The following is a 14,251-nucleotide window of genomic DNA, read 5'->3' on the forward strand; positions in this document are numbered from 1 at the left end:
TCTTCTCTTTCCTTCCACCTGTTATCACAAAGAGACTTTTCATTTCCAAACACTCTGCCTTTTTGGTTTTCTGTCCTTTGGGAGCACTGCACAGGCCCCAGGTAACCATTCTGGACATGCCAAAGCCACCAGGGTTCAGTTCCAGGGATGACTGAGGACAGCACAAGGCACTGACCATCAGCTGCAGGCACCTCCAGGTCATTACAGTTTGACCCTCTGAGGGACACCAGGTCAATAGAGACATGACTTCAGTGCCTCTACAGCACACTAGTTGAAAATCTCACGCGCAGAGTGGTCTGAAAAGCCAATTAATTGACATTATTTAAAGACAGCTTTTCAGGGGAGACCTTTGGTGGAGGAACTGAGTCTCAGCGCGGTGCTAAATTATGCATAGGAGTTAAGGGAGGTGAGAGTAAAAAAATCCACTGGGTAATCATAATCACCATGCAATTAGGTTTGATATCATAATAGAAGGTTACTCTCCTAGGGGTAATGCAGTGAGGGTGAACTTTAAAAGGCCAGATTTTAAATCTATGAGAAAAATGATTAACAGCCCGCTCAAGGGCAAAGTGAAACACTTTAACAACATACTGCAAATTTGTTCCTGGAGTAACTCCTCCAGCAGCCCCAGCAGTTGTTCCAAGGGTGAGTTTGGCTAATGTTATGAGTCCAGAGGCTATTTAAGAATGTGTGTTGAAGAAGCAGATGGTAGTTGGACCTTTGCACTGAAAATGTAACAGAAAGGATAAAATCCGCATGGCTGAATGGAGTTTATTGGAAATGAACACCCTTTTAAAAATAAAAAGTGGTATCTGACTGAAGAGCAGAACATAAGCTAGAATAAAGGGCAGACTGGAAAGAAAATGGGTGTAGAGCATAGGATTATAGAAGAAAAAGAAAAAAAAAAATCAAGGTATTTCTGATACAGAAGAGAAAATAAAAACTAAACCCCCAACCAGGCATGTAATGAGGGGAACTTTAAAGCACTGTTGTAATGTGACAGATTTATTGTACCTAATTAACTGAAATATATGCATCTGCTGGAAGACACTACTCTGTGATAACTCGCAATCAGGTGTACAAATCAGACATTTCTTCAGCAAAAACCTGTATTCATGGGGAAGGAAAGAGGCTGAAAAACAGAAGATGCTGAAGCAGAAGTCCTTGGCCTGAGTTATTTGTACAGATGTAACAGAAGAGATCCCCTTCCTTGTCTGTGCTGGTTTCTGTGGGAAATTAGAGAGTGACTTCAGTGGTGATTAACTTCTGTGGAAGGTGAACAGGACCTGAGGAACGAGTTATGTGGTCACCAGTTCTCCAGGGCAGTAAATCAGCCTGGCTAGCTAGTACCAGCCCAACCCATAGGGAAAACAAACTACACAACAGTGAACCTGTCAAACAAAGTGCCCCTCTTACATCTCCCTTACAGTGCAAGATGCCCCTTGAAAGACAAGGAAGGAATCTACCACTAAGCACAGATGAAAACAGCAACTTCATTTAAATGTTATATTTTTCAAGATAGTTTCTCCTTTTATGTACCTTTAGCACAGTGGGAGTTCAACCTCAGCTGTAGCCCGTAATGTCATAATACAGGTAAATAAATGACAATAGAGAAACCCCTCTTCAGTTTCCATATGGAAATATTATTCTGTCACAGCAATCCCTCATCTGAAAAGTTAATAAAATAGTACATAAAGGTGACCTGGTGGATATAACTTGCTTGAGTTTTCAAAACGCTTTTGATAAGGTCCCTCATAAAAGAATATTAATGATAATGAGAATGATTTTACATTTATGATGGTGCCTTTCATTCAGATGAATCCCAAAGTGCTTTACAAAGTTTTTACTAACTGATTGTACAAATCGTGTCATATATCTCCATCCCCAAAGTGCTTCTAGGTCTGGGAGAAGGCATGACAGCTATTTAATTGCCTAGCACGCTGCTGTTCCATGTTTTAGAGCAGGGAATAAACACAAGGACTTCAGCAATTACAGTGATTTTAGGCAGGTAAAACAATTTTCCACAGCTTAGTTCTGGTGACAACCAAGCCCATCTCTTCCCTCCACCGTCAACTAAACATTGAGGCTGAACAGTGAACAGCTCACGTGGGGAAAAAAGTCGTATTTTCTTGGTTGTTCCTAAATATATAATGGCAATTAGAAAGAGATCATCATTTTGTAGTAAACGAAGGCAAAAGCCACAATGATTGTGACAAGGGGATCCACCTCACAGGTGAGCTGTGGGTACACTGCAGCCCACACCTGGCTGTGAGGTAGAATTGTAGAATCTTAGGATCTTTAAGGCTGGAAAAGGCCACTAAGATAAAGACCAACTCCAACCCATTCACCATTATGGCCACTAAACCACACCTCTCAGTGCAACATCTAGCCTTTTTCCTGAACACCCCAAGCAAGAGTGACTTCACCACCCCTCTGGGCAACCCTTGCCAATGCATTACCACTCTTCCTGAGAAAATATTTTTCCTAATATCCAACTTGTTGCACAAGTTAAAGCTGTTACCTCTCATCTTATCACTACTTCAACACTTCCTGGGGGCTGCAGTACACCATGCTGCTACCAAAAGCTGGGAACACTCCAGTCATTTGTTTCCGGATGATGGTAAGCCTAAAGACTCTTAGATGATCATCTCACATACGGGTTAGCACAGTCTCAGTTTCACCCCCTTTCCACTGTAAGAAGCTTGAGAACTATTTGCTTCAACAGAAGAATTTCCTACATACATACGCTCAGTTTTAATAAAGCCTTGAGGCAACTGGACAAGCACTACATTTATTCATTTCTCATTTATACCCAATATTTCAAATACAAGTCTTTATCCTGTGACCTTGCCCATTTTGCAGACATTCCTTCCCATTTTGCTATTTTTGTCAATACCACCTGATCTTTCTCCCCATTAAATTATTCATAGTATATAATTGATACCTCAAAGCTCACAGGTCACTTAAAGGGACTGATATCTGTAAGCACTGCCTCTGGTATACAGACCCTCTTTTGTGCTTCTTCTATACTATTTTTTCAGCTTCTTTCTTCAGTAAACACCACAAAGCTTTTAGATGAGCTAGAAAGCAGCAGGCATAGAAGAGTTTCTCAGCTAATAGCCTGAACAAAGCCTTCAGGATTCACTCAGGACTTTCTAAAGCTTCCCCCACGGAGGTTGCTTAGTGAATGGGGATCATCCTGAAGGCAACAGAGACATTTTAATCTGGAGCAGTACACAGCTGCTACAATTTATAATATCCATGTTCGGCCATCTAACTCCAGAGAAGTACCACCCCATCATTTTTTTTTCTCCAGCATTTCCATGGCTTTCTGACATACGTCCTTCAGCTGCATAAGCCAATGCTGACAGCCACCAGCAGGGCATCTTCAGCTCTCATTAGTGTTGAAAAGCAAACTCTGCCTTTCATCTGCAGTCAGCTTTGCTTTGAGTTGCATATTTGAAGCTCTACTAATCCCGACTATTATAATTTTGAAGACAGATCCAGCAATAAGCATATTCTGTTTAGAGAGTATCAGAACACTTAATTTAAAGGCAGAAAATGTCTAGTTTAATTGCCTGAAATCAAAGGTTTCATATTTTAATTAAGCTTTTAAGAGGAGCTATTTTATCGCTCTGATTTTTTTTTTCCTCCTCTCAGATATGAAGGTCATTAAAGGATATCTTTACTGATTAAGCAATATTGAACATAATTTCTCCTAGTGTCATGCCAAAGGTCTTATACAGTATGGATACCACCTCACACCTGAGCTTCACACATTATCAGTGATTAAGAGATGAACAGCACTCACTCACTATGCCTGGCTCAGAGCAAAGAACTGCCTGAACTTTCGTGTCCTCTATCTCTCATTGCTTGCACAAACTGAAGATGCAAAAAAGCTGCATCACAGCTTCTCCCTAGATACAAATTGTCCCATGGTCAGACTGGATGAGCAACTTTCTTTTTTTTCTTAAATGAACAGCCTGAAACCAGATAGCAGGTCCGTGTAATGGGTAGAGGTCATAAAGAATCTGGAGGTACCAAGGCAGTAAACAGTGAACATTCGTGGGGTTTTTTTTCAGCACTGATAAACACTGAATTTTCCTTAGTGTCCAATAAGGCACCAATACACCAATATCATGTATCAGATATTCTGTGACTAATTGAAATAAAAAGGAGCTCTTTCATACCAATCCTTGATGTCTAGATGTCTAATTAAATATAAGTTTGTTAACCTTTCTGTCTTTGGAAGAAACTCTAAGCTTTCTCTTTTCTACTTCACCACGTAAAAACCACAGTATTATTTTCTATTGAGATTGATTTCTTATTATTATATTGAACCAGAAATGCCAAAATACTCTTTAAAAGAAGGCAGGTAGGCCTAACTACCTAGGAGGCAAAAAGGAATAGGAAATGTTGCTTTCTGTCCTGGTTGCATAGGCAGAAAGCTTTCTCTCAGCTCTAATACCCTTGGGCATCCTCTGAAATGCTCTATCTAGCCCTCTACCAGAGGCAGCATTCATCTTGTGTTTATCACCATCCTGCCCAAGTGCTGCTGCGTTTTTCTTGCAGGGCTAAACAAAGGACAAGCTCTACCATGACAACTTGTCAGACTCTGCAGTACATTCCATATTTCACATCAAAAGAGTCCCCCTCATATTGAAATTCTATAATTTATATATTTCTAGGTAAACACGACCTTCCTCTGCCAATTCTTTTAGGTCAGAGCCAGAAGCCAAAACAACAAAAATCTTGTGAGAACAGCCATCCAGGGCCAAGTTGTCAAAAACCTCCAACAAGGACCTGATTTGTCAACACAAGTCATCATATCGCAGGGAGCTCAATTCCTGCTTCAGTACTGCCCTGGACAAATTGCTGACAGCTTCTCACTGAGCGATCCCATGCCCTCAAATTATAGCTTTTTATTTCCCAAGCACCCTCTTGGAAGGCAGGAAGGTCTCATTTTCAGTATAATCCTTTGAGAACAGCAGGAAATAACAACACTATTGTGAAACCACTGCTCCACAGCCTTTCCCCCAGGTACCAAAGGGCCTCCTCAGCCCTCTGCAGTGAATCCATCACCTTCTACCATCCACAGGCTCTGGAAAGCAAAGTCTTAACTTTTAGGTGGTTTAATTTCCACAGTGAATAAGCATTCATGCACTTGCGGCCAATGCAAGAAGGCTCTTTATGCATAATAATGGGCTTAAGGCAAGAATAATGTTTTTTAAATTACTTACTCCTCCCAGGGTGACATAGAGAGACCTCAGTGCTACGTAAGGCTGTTCTATATGCAAGGTGTCAGTTTAAACTTTGGTCTCCAGTAGGTGTGTTAACATGGGGTGTGCAGCTGGCCTTTCAAACCTGATCAGCATTTATTGTTTTGTTTCTCTACAGCAGGTTTTCGCCCCCTCAGTAAAGGCACTCCCAGTGCAATGAACCTGCAAGATGCCGTCAGAAGCCACAGAAATGAGGACTGGAAGGTTTTCCAAACACACACAAAGCCAGTCGCTCTCCCACAACCCTCTGGGTACACGCATACCAGGGAGACACAGGTGCAGGCTGGTGGAAATGGGGGAATGAGGAGAGGGAAGGAAGATTGGTCCTACGTCCCCTTTACACAGATGCAGGGCACATTTATACCTCACAAGGCAAGATACAGAATTTGTCCAAGATATTCTCTCCCTTTTGCAAGCCACTGGCAATAAAGAAACCGCTTTCCTAGGTATACAGTTACATAAAATGTTGCTAGGCTAGCACTGTTTGTTACTGGCATTTATCTTTCAGCAGCTGTCACAGCAAGCTCCTTGGGAGGTATAGGAAATGTCTTGCAAATGTGTGCTTTATCATGCGCTCCAGAAAAACATTTTGCTGCATGTAATTGCATAAGCATGCACATACCCAGCACGCAAGACAGATATCAACAACAAGTGGTGACCCCCAGGGGTCAGTACTCAATTGTTAGCATCAGTAACATCAGCAGTGAGATTTAGCACACCCTCAGCAGCTTGCAGATGACACCAAGCTGTGTGGTATGGCCAACACACCCAAGGAATAGGATGCCATTTAGAGAGACCTACATAACTGTAGGCCCAGGTGAACCTCATGAGGTTCAATAAAGCCAAGTGCAAGGTCTTATTCCTGGGTCACAGCAACCCCCATTATCAGTACAAGCTGGAGGATGTAAAGATAGAGCACAGCTCTACTGAAAGAGACCAAGGCATAACGATGGATGGCAAGATGAGTATAAGCCAGCAATGTGCCCCTGCAGCCCACTCTATCCTAGACTGCACCAAAAACAGCATAGCCAGCAGGATGAGGGAGGTGATCCTGCCCCTCCACTCTGTGTGGGTGAAACCTTACCTGGAGTAATACACCCAGGTGTGCACCTCTCAATACAACATAGACATGGACCTGCTAGAGTTTAACCAGAGGAAAGCCATAAAATGATCCAAAGGATAAAACAACACTCTTACAAGGAAAGCCTAAGAGAGCTAGAGCTGTTCAGCCTGATAGCAGCCTTTCAGTATCCAAAAGAGTGCTATAAGAAATAAGAGGACAAACTCTTTAGCAGGCTCTGTTGTGGTAGGACAAGGGGTAATAGTCTCAAACTAAAAGAGCAGAGGTTTAGTTTGGGAACAAGGGGAAAAAAATTATGATAACAGTAGATGTAACACAAGGGAAAACACAGCAACAACAACAGAGTAGCAAAGCCCTAGGCTACAGCAAATGAGGACTTCCGCAAATGCAACAACTACGAGTACAGAAACAAAGGACAGAATCTACTTACCTTCAGAAGGCCTCAAAAAAGCAAGGATCTCTAGCGAGAGACACCTTCCCCTGCCAACCCTTAAATGAGATCTGAGAAGGGTCGGATCCTGGCTCCACCTCTTCCAGTCACTCAGGAACATTGCTTGCACCTGTTGCTTGCACCTGCACTCCCCTGCCTTGGTCCTGCCCTCCCACCAGGAGCTTGATCATTGTTTCAGGTTCTGACTCAGCATTTTTGCTGCAGTGGTGAAGCATTGAAACAGATTTATATACAGCATTGGCCCAGAGATTTGGTGGATAGCCATCCTTGGAGACGCTTGAGGACAGGTTGGGTGGGGCTCTGAGCACCTGATGGAGCTGTAGGCGTCCTTGTTCAGTGCAGGGGAGTTGGACCAGATGGCCTTTAAATGTGTCTTCCAACTCAAACAATTCTATGATTCTGAGAGTATTCATACCACGTGCAATCAACATAAAAGTACTCTCCTTTCACCACTCTGCTTCATTTCGTGCACCTGCTGCTTTCTTAAGTATATAAAGGGAGTGCAAATGCTAATTTTAAGCAAGATGAGCAGATGTAGTACTATTTCTCCCTCTCCCATCAAATTTCAGGGATATGGCCATAACTCAAACCTCAAAATTTCCCATATCTTTTGTATGGACTCCATTTTAAGATGTCAGTAAGTTCTTGATCATCTTCTGCAGAGGTCTTTAACTCTTCCTGATTTCCCCCTCTTTACCTCTTGAGTCTTCCTGTTCTGTATTAACCCTATAGCTATCCAAATCTCTCTCTCTCTTTTTTTTTTTCTTTCTTTTTTTTTTTTTTTTTCCAAATGAGGTGTACTGCTGTTCCAAAAGGAATTATAATCTTTTTTTAAAATTTGCCCTTGATGATGGATGCTGGACATATGGAATCCTGGCTCAGAGCTGCAACCCAGACGCAGCACAGCAGGGTTGACAGAAAGCCCAGCATGGCAGTAGCTAACACCATCACCTCTCCACACATGCTCATACCGTGTCTGCTTAATCATTTGGCTCATTCTTTCACAAGCCTATTTGTATGAACGAGTCTTACTTTGTAACAACAAACGTCACTCAACTGTGGTCATTGTAAGCTGGTAGAAAAGCGGGCTGAGCAAACTAACCAGAATTGCTTGTTCTTGATCCCTTAAGTATGTTGTTTTACAACAAAGCATTCTTTTTTTTATTGTTAATCTCCCAGGGGTAAGCAAAGAAAGGTTTGATCCAACTAAATTTAATTTCTTTTTCAGGTGTTGCTTTATACTTTTGCTCCTTTTGAAGATTCTAGAAGGACCTCCTGTGGCTTCCACAAAGCAACTCAGAGAAGCACAGTATGGGACCTAGGTGGTTTCTCTGATATATTCAACTAAATTGTTAAATGGCTCTACAGCATTGTTACAAAGTTAGGCAAACCTGGCTCACCCAACAGGATAAGAGTTTAAGCTTTAGAATTTTCCCAATTTTCCACTTGCCCCCCAGCCAGCTGGTGTTAACTGGTATATATTTTGTTTTACAAGAAAGCTAGGGACACTTTTTCACATCAAAAGTCTCCCTTCAGACTTACTTAGGCAAACATTAATATTCATTTTAGAAGAATTTCATAGCAGTCGAAGTCCTGGAGAATGAGTATGTTTAACTGATCTTGGTGATACAACATTGTTGGTATCACTAATTCCACAGCCATCTTTTTTTTTTTTTTCCTCAGGACAAGGGAGGTAATTTTCTGAAAATTACGTTGTTTTCTAAAATAGCTCTTTTCAATGCTATCCATCTACCTTCTGGCAGCACAGTTTAATTTGCATTTAAATCATTTCCTGATATTGTAGGAAAAGTAATTATACATAACACTACCAATTTTCAAGCCCCGGCTTTTAATCGGTCCACGGCCAAATCCCTCTTCTATGTTCTAAAACCACTTCCCCAAAATGTAAAATTCCAAAATACCAGCCCTGGCTTTTTTCTTAAGGTCCCTTCATTTACTAGCACATCTCATGTATTAAATTCATATCAATAGAAAAACATGTTGATATTTCTATTCCTAGTTTTTCTTTTGGGTTGTGCCACTTTGGTTTGCTGACTTTTCCCTCATATAAAGGTTTAACTCTGCTAGCTGAGCAGAAGACCCTTGGAGGATTCCACACTCATGCCACTAAATCACTTTTATAAGAGTTACAGATGTTGGATCATGGCCCGATTCTGAGATTTTAGCGCAGATGAAGCAGGGAAGCGATGCAGTTTGTGCCAACATGGACACAGGGCATACAGTTTTGATTAGGTATAACTTGACCCTGTGCTTCCTGCTTGGTTCTAGAAGCATTTTTCACACTTAGATCCAGATGCAGTCACAAACTTCTTGGACACTGCATATTAATTATTTCATTAATTATTTCACTTCATATTAATTATTCAACAACAACAACAAAAAATCCACTGGATATCTAGATCACTCTTAACAAGACACCATATCATATTAACGGAGAACACCCTTGAAAGCTGCTTGATATGTCACAGGTTTTTTTCCCTTAGAAAGATAGTGTCTTATAAAAGATGAGGTGTATTTTTCAGAGCTCTGCTTATCTGCTCATGAGCCACATGGAGAGAAATAAAACCTCCTGTACCGAGTCAGCTGAGAAGTGTTAAATCATTAACTGTATGGCAAGTTGGATGCAAAAGAGCATTGCATCATAGGGGCTATCCTACAGCCCATAAAGTCAATACTGAAGCCATGCAATTTAGATGTGAGTGCAGTTTTATTCAAGGTTTAGGATCTGCCTTGATCTAATCTGCTAGGCAAGCTCCCTCTCTATCATTAAAATAATTCAACCCTTACAATAATTCAAGACTAAAATTGCTAATGACATGCTGTGGATCTCCCTTATAATCAACTCTTATCCGATGCTTGAAGAACCCTCAATGCAAAAAAGGAGTCCTAAAGATTTCAGTGCAGAAAACATCTGTTCAAAAGAGGCAGTGTACCATACAGAAAATCCTAGCAAACCAGATGTTTTGCAAGGCTGTACGCTGAACCTAGAGTAATATTCCTTATTCTTTAACATCATACACCAGATTTCATCAGTGAAGTTACACTGAGCCAACAGGAGAATTTTCAGATTAAACTTCCAAAGCTTGTCGGACCTGAAGGTCAATGACAATGATGACCCCTGCTATTTTCACCTCTCAACATGCTTTTAATTTGTTCCAAAGCTTGCAACATTGCCACAGATGCCTAAAGCAGACTGCTCTAGAATGATTCTTCACCTGGATGACGGCAGCAGGTGGAAGGTCTTTCCTGCCATGCATCTGTAGCAATAGGCCCTTTGCGCCTTTTCCCACTTTCCCACTCATAACGTTGTAGTTCTTTACAAGCTGACAGCAAAGTTTTATGATGCCTTTTCTTCCCTTTTGCTAACTTAAAAAGTAAAAAGCAGTGGAAAACATCAACATGAACAATCGCATGAAAAAAAAAGGCACAGCCTGGTACTAGAGATAGGCCCATGTGTAAGAATAGATGCATCACAACAGATGTCAGCTCTGTAACAGTGCTGCACAAAGCATCCAAGCAGCAGCCAGAGAATGATGATAATAAAAGGAGAGGAAAGGAGTTGTTTTTAGATAAGAATTGCATTAAATGAGGAACTGTGATTTAATCAAATAAAATTTTGAATACATGTAAAAATAAAATCTTTTTCACTTATTGTACAATTCAATAAGTTAACAGTAACCTAGAAACTTAATAAATTGATCACTGCATAATATCAATCAAATTTCTCAACTTCCATAATTTCAGCACTTTATACTCATTATACTCCCCTGTGTCCTCCCAGTAGTCTCCATTTACGGAGATGCTAACTTATTTCTGTTGGAGCCTGTTTTCCTTCCAAAGAAAGAGGTGTCCAATCATATTCTAAGAAAGCAGACAATTCCCAGCACTTGGATCTCAACTATGGACACCCTACTGACTCTCTATCTAACCCCCCAGTAAGTCACTTGGCCCTAATCATAACACTCTTGAAAAAATGAGGAAAAAAAGTCTTTCTGTTTCTATCCAAACACTGGAAGGTCTTTAGGACCAGACACATGCCTTACTATATATATGCAGATTGGACAAGATGATCTTAGAAGTCTTTTCCAACCTCTATGATTCTATATTTCTTCACAGCATTTATATATATATATATAACATGTCCCCTTCTTGCCCCTCTGCCTATTTCTGTACCACAAATCATTACTACTGATAGTTCTGTGTCATCACTGCTTTCATTCCAGTTGTGTTGTTGACTTATAAGCTATCTTAATTAATAAAAGAAATTATTTTGATATCTATTCTCTCATGTTCTAACAGACCTCCAAAACAGAGCCCCTGTATTTCCCCCAAGAGGATCCCTCCAGCCCTCCTCTGGCCTTCCCACCACCTGCAGAAGATTTACAGTGGTGTGAACTTAACCTAATGATTTTTGGATCTTTAATTTTTTTTATTATACCCTCTGTGAAAGCAGTGAACACACGCATTCTTCCAAACAATTCTGGCCCTTGCTAGTTTGATGGAAAGGAGGTTAATAACATACCTGGATAAAACAAATAGTTCGATGGATAGCACACATTGATTAATACCTGCTGCAGTGCCAGCAAAACCAAGGGAACGGCACATCGTAATTCTGTTATAACTGAGAATGTGCTGCCAGTGGAATGGGAAAGGAGATCATCACACTGCTTTGTTTTCTAGCTGTGTCTAGCAGCTCAGAGTAACGCACAGATAGAGGGTCAATCTTTCCCCCCTCCCTTTGACTCAGGGATGGCGAAAGATCTGGACCTGGCGCTGCAGAGCATTTGAAACTCAAGACGTGCTCTCCATTTCAATGCGCACTGCCAGTAAATCCCTCCTAGGCTGTGCCTGAAGAGGGGACGGAGCAGGGGGATTAAAGGCAGGGTGATAAGTTTGAAGAACATGAAGGCGGTATCTTGCATACGAACAGCAGGAAGGCAGCACTGCACTGTGCTGAGGTGGCACAGGACCCTCCACGATGCCCAGCAGAGAACAGCCCAGCAGGAGGGAAGAAGCTGCCCATGAGAGGCTGGATTTTCTCACTTCCACTTACACAGCCTGGGTGTCACTGCTAAACACCCTCGCTTTTTGTTTGGCAGTAAATAATTCATGTCCCCGAGCCGTAGGCGGGATAGGTTTCAGGCAGAAAGGAAAGACTCCAGGGAGCAGCTCTTTAAATATGCATCGCCTCCTGTTTGCAGGCACAATGTGTGGGTGCAGCCGCACGCTCAAATTGCCTTGTGTTCTCTGGCATCTCTAAATAAACCACAAAATTACCACCACAGCTATTTCTGGGGCAGAGGGGGAGGGAGGCTTCAAGAAGACAGACAGTCCCTTTTAATCCGGTCACCTGTTTTTTAACACCAAAACAATTAGCATCGCTGTGACACTATTGTATCCCCAGTGGGGGAAAGAGTTACAGGTGTTTTAATTATACATTAGTACAGCGTTAAGCTAGTTTTATTTGCTGAACGTTCTGTCAATTACTGTTGTTACTTGAGAGGCATGACTACTCCCAGGTTGATCGTGTATTTAACTAGCCAGTCAATGCTATTAATCACCGAGCATTTTCAGCCGAGGATATTAACATTGAAACCTATCCAAGAGGGCTTACAAATGGGTACTGGTGTTCTTCAGAACGAAACGCTGTTTTCTAATGCAAAAGGGGTTCTCTTGAGTCTTTTTTGCCTTTATTTTGTTTTAAATTGCAATCTAAATTCAAAAGGGAAATTAATAATCGTACTTGACGAAATAACTGCCATTCCAGAAAATTAGTAAATATGTGATCACCTCATCATCAAATTAATGAAGGGCAGGAGGTCTGTTGCTGTGATGCATCTGCTGTAAAAACGATGAAGCGTAACAGACATGAAAACCAAACAGGGAACATTCCTCCATTCCGGGGCTGGAGAGAAAGGATCCGGGTGAGGTTGAAAAATCTCACTTAGCAGTTTAGGGATTGGAAATAGGACTCTGCAGTCCTGTTCTTGATCACGACAACCTTGGAAAAGCACACATCCCTGCCCATCGCCAGTGCAATCAGGGGTACATGCTACTTTAGCCTGAGGCTTTGACACAAGCACATGGCAAGTCCCTACGCAGAATTCAGCCTTGGGCTGGAAACCTCAGCTAATCCCTTTGCACAACTCAGCCATTATCTCCAAACCTTAGCTAGCCCCTCTGCAGAACTTAGCCATGACATTCAGGCTTTAAATATACCACACTTCATCCCCCTCCTTCCCTTATGCCCCAGCAAACTGTTCTACGCTGCTTCAGTGGTTGTGCAACACAGCCACATGGGAGAGATGAGGAGAGTCCGCCCAAATGTCTCAGCTTCTCGTAAACGCAAGAGTGTTGTCATGCTCAACACACACTGTTTGGTAACAAATGCTCCAGATACACACTTTGCATTCTGGATTGTGCTTAGTTGACATACACAATATATTTATCTATCTCCACACAGTGAATAATCAACTAAAAACTCACTTTCATTAGCTTCATCTCCCCATTGTTGGCTCACATCCTGCAGTTTTCATACTACATCTGCAAAAGTAATAAACTAATTATAGAAGCCATCTGGAACAAGAACAGAGTACAATAATTATTTTTTTTTAAAGCCCTTGCTAAATAAATGGTACCGTAATAAATGGGGTGTCAGAAGAACAATGATCATAACAAACTCACCGCCATTAAGGAGAAATGCAAGGAGATTTACATCAAGAAACTTATGATTGCTCATTAGTAAAGACACAGCAGGAGCATTACAATCCATTGAGGACACGGTTTACATGCTGAACTGGAAGTCATACCTGAGACCAAATGCCACTACATAGATATCACAAGTGGAAAAAGAGAGGAGGAGCAATTGTTGCTTCATCTGTGAGCTCTGCATTCAGGACCAAAGGACAGACCCCCAGTGAGCAGGGGGTGAATCATTCAAAAGCATTCACTTCTCTTTCACCTTCCATTCATGGTGATACTACTGTCTAATGGAGATACACGATGTTGATGAGCTAATAGAGTGAATTTCTACTGGGCTCTCTGTCCCCCAGGGAAACACAAAGCACAGCAAAATTCAAAACAAATCACATAAAAATGTCATTTTTATACTACTGGGAGATGGTCCTCTCTATTTTCAAGACACATCTGTGGCTCCTGAACATCTAAAGATGAATGGCAAAAATGGCAAATATCTGTCCACTAGGAAAACACCTCATTGTTGCCGTTGGTTGCTCTCACTCCACTGACACCCTCTGCCTCTAAGAAGTTTGTGGTGATACAGCGGAAGCTCACTGCTTCAACAGTGGCTGCTTTTCAGCCACAAACTTCTTCAACCACTTCAGCTCTGTGTATTCCAGTGAGCATCTCCCAGGACATGGCCCACATCCAGCAGCTGCTAGTGCTTGCAATTGAGAGGGT

The 14,251-nt window shown here is 41.6% G+C and overlaps 1 protein-coding gene across 1 annotated transcript in view; it reads left to right on the top strand.

The window, feature by feature from the left end:
* Positions 1–901: 901 nt before the first annotated feature.
* ADD3 (adducin 3) overlaps positions 902–14,251 on the top strand; it is a 178,744-nt gene continuing 165,394 nt past the window's right edge. Inside the window, exon 1 of the mRNA XM_048946180.1 lies at positions 902–913. The gene's annotated coding sequence lies outside the window, so the exon portion shown is untranslated. The remainder of the gene's footprint in view (positions 914–14,251) is intronic.

The sequence above is a fragment of the Lagopus muta genome, chromosome 5, assembly GCF_023343835.1.
Source record: "Lagopus muta isolate bLagMut1 chromosome 5, bLagMut1 primary, whole genome shotgun sequence".
Lineage (NCBI taxonomy): Eukaryota > Metazoa > Chordata > Aves > Galliformes > Phasianidae > Lagopus > Lagopus muta.